We start from the raw sequence: 3020 nt of genomic DNA on the forward strand, positions 1-3020 counted from the left end.
CTAATTCTTCTAATTCCTCTCAACCTCATTCTAAATCCAATTCTATTCATACTCAAAATCCAAAATCTTCAACAGATTTGAAAGGAAAATCGAAGGTTTCCTCAGTCAAGACAGATCAAAATCATCCCAAAGTCCAAATGCCTAAACCTGAATCCAAACCGACAGTAACAAATCCCAATAAAATTAAGGTTTTCACCATTAAAAAGAAAGATGAAACAACTTTAATAAAAAGAACATATCTTGTTGACATCTCTCTTACTATTCCTGTACCTGTGAAAGGCTCACGTGGACCCAAGAAACTTTGGGTTCCTAAATCTTCTTAATTTTTGCAGGTTATCAGTGACGAGCAGTTTGACGAAGAATGGCATATTGACAGTGGCTGCTCACGTCACATGACAGGAAGGAAGGAAGAGCTGAGGGAATTTCGGTCTCTTTCAAACGGTGGAAATGTCAAGTTTGGGAACAACTCATTCGGCACGATAAAAGGCTATGGAATGATAACAAATGGAGATTTCACGATTAGAAAGGTTGCATAAATTGAAGGACTACAGCACAACCTCATCAGTGTATCTCAGCTTGTTGGAGGTACTAGTCTCAAGGTCTCATTCGACGATGAGGGTTCAGAGATAATAGAGAAGAAAACGAAAAGAGTAATTCTCAAATCGGAGCGCAAAGGCAAAATGTTTCCCCTGAATCTCAAACCCATCAAAGGAAATCCAGCTATCTGCCTGTTATCCAAAGCACAATCTGACGAAAGCTGGTTGTGGCACCGAAGGCTCTCTCATCTCAACTTCAAGGATATCAACAAACTTGTCACAGGTGGTCATGTTCGAGGTCTTCCATTGCTCAAATTTGATCGAGAACATTTATGTGCTGCATGTGAAATGGGGAAGCAGAGTCATCAAAGTCACCCATCGATTGTAAACACTAAAGTTGTTGAACCACTAGAGTTAATTCACATAGACTTGTGTGGTCCATCATCTATTGAAAGCATCGGTGGTAGCAAGTATATTCTTGTCATTGTTGATGACTTTTCACGTTTTACATGGGTGTTCTTTCCGAAGCACAAATCTGAGGCAACTCTCAAGCTAAAGATGTTTATCAAGCAGGTTGAAGTGCAGCTGAAGAATGTCGTTCGCAACATCAGAAGTGATAATGGGCTGGAGTTCAAAAACAAAGAATTTGAAGACTTCTTGGCAGAAAAAGGAACCAGTCAAAACTTCTCAGCTCCCTACACCCCTCAACAAAACGGAATTGTCGAAAGACGAAACCGATCTTTGTGTGAGGCGGCCCGAACCATGCTAAGTTTTGCTTCTTTACCTTTATATTTTTGGGCTGATGCTATTGCTGCAACATGTTTTACGCAGAACAGGTCCTATCTCAATAAACACTTTAATCTCACTCCTTATGAGATCATCAACAACAGGAAGCCAAACGTCAAATTCTTCCACGTATTCGGCTCACGGTGTTTCATCTTCAATTCTAAAGAACATCGTAACAAGTTCGACGTAAAAGCCGATGAAGGAATATTTCTGGGATATTCTCTCACTTCGAAAGCATACAGGGTTTTGAACAAGCGTTCGAGGAAAATTGAAGAAACTTACTATGTGACTTTTGATGACAGCTATGTCAAAAAGCTGAAGGCCAGTGAAGACACAGTTGGAGAAATTTTTTCTCAAACATGCCAAGTCACAGCCTCAATTGCAAACCTGTTTGAGAAGTTTGTTGAGTTATTCGATGAACCAGAGAAGGCTACTCTCTCGGAAGCTAGTGCAGCAGACAAGAAAGTAGATCATCTGAAGCAACTCATCGAAGATGCTGCCAAGCAAATGAATGAAGGAGGATCAAGTCCAAACGACCCTCCACAACACGATGCTTCAGTTGAGGGGGACGATCCACCTTCTTCATCACAGCCGGGCTCACATGTTGAGGGGGAGAACTGTTCTCCAGCTGCTCCCGAAAGCCCAACTGTACCCGAAAGCCCAGGTGTACCAGAAAGTCCTGTGGTACATAAAAGCTCAACACCACCCGAAACTCATGTAGCTCCAGAAAGTCAAGATACTCCTGAAAGCTTATCTGTCAAGGGGGAGAATGCAGATATGTCTTATGACGATGATAGTCAATCTGAACTAGAAGAGCTGGTAAATGCTGAATTGGATCCATCCTATGATCTAAATTACCCTCCTCTTGTCAAATGGACCAGAGATCATCCTGTTTCACAGGTTGTCGGTAATGTCTCTGAAAAGGTCCTGAACTGATCACAACTGAAGGCAAAGCAAACTTCCTTATTTTCAAAAGTAGAGTTCTGTATGTTTAACTCCTTCGTCTCAAAAGTTGAACCAAAGACAGTTAACACTGCTCTTGATCACTCCGATTGGGTTCAAGCTATGCAAGACGAACTTAATGAATTCGAAAGAAATAAAGTTTGGCGCCTCATTCCAACTCCTCAAGATGCCTCGGTTGTTGGTCTCAAATGGGTCTTTAGAAATAAGATGGACAAGGAAGGCAATGTGATAAGAAACAAAGCTCGTCTAGTGGTGAAAGGATACTGCCAGGAGGAAGGGATCGACTATAGGAAACTTTTGCTCCTGTGGCTAGGCTGGAATCTGTTTGAATATTTCTTGCCTATGCTGCACACAAGAACTTTGAGGTCTACCAAATGGACGTAAAGTGCACATTTCTAAATGGAGAACTCGAAGAAACGGTGTACGTAGAGCAACCACCTGGATTTGTCAATGAAAAATACCCCAATCACTGTTATATTCTGGACAAAGCGGTATATGGACTGAAACAAGCACCGAGGGCCTGGTATGAAACGCTAACCAAGTTTTTAAACATGTCCAAATTCAAACAAGGTTCGGTTGACCCAACCTTCTTTCGTAAGAAGGAAGGTAACCACCTTATGATTGTTCAAATCTATGTCGATGATATCATCTTTGGCTCAACGAATCCTAGCTTAACGGCTGAATTTAGAAAGCTGATGGAGACTAAATTTGAAATGAACTCAATGGGTCCGATTA

Source organism: Lactuca serriola, chromosome 6 (genome assembly GCF_051521515.1).
Source record: "Lactuca serriola cultivar US96UC23 chromosome 6, Lser_US96UC23_V15, whole genome shotgun sequence".
NCBI classification, from domain to species: domain Eukaryota; kingdom Viridiplantae; phylum Streptophyta; class Magnoliopsida; order Asterales; family Asteraceae; genus Lactuca; species Lactuca serriola.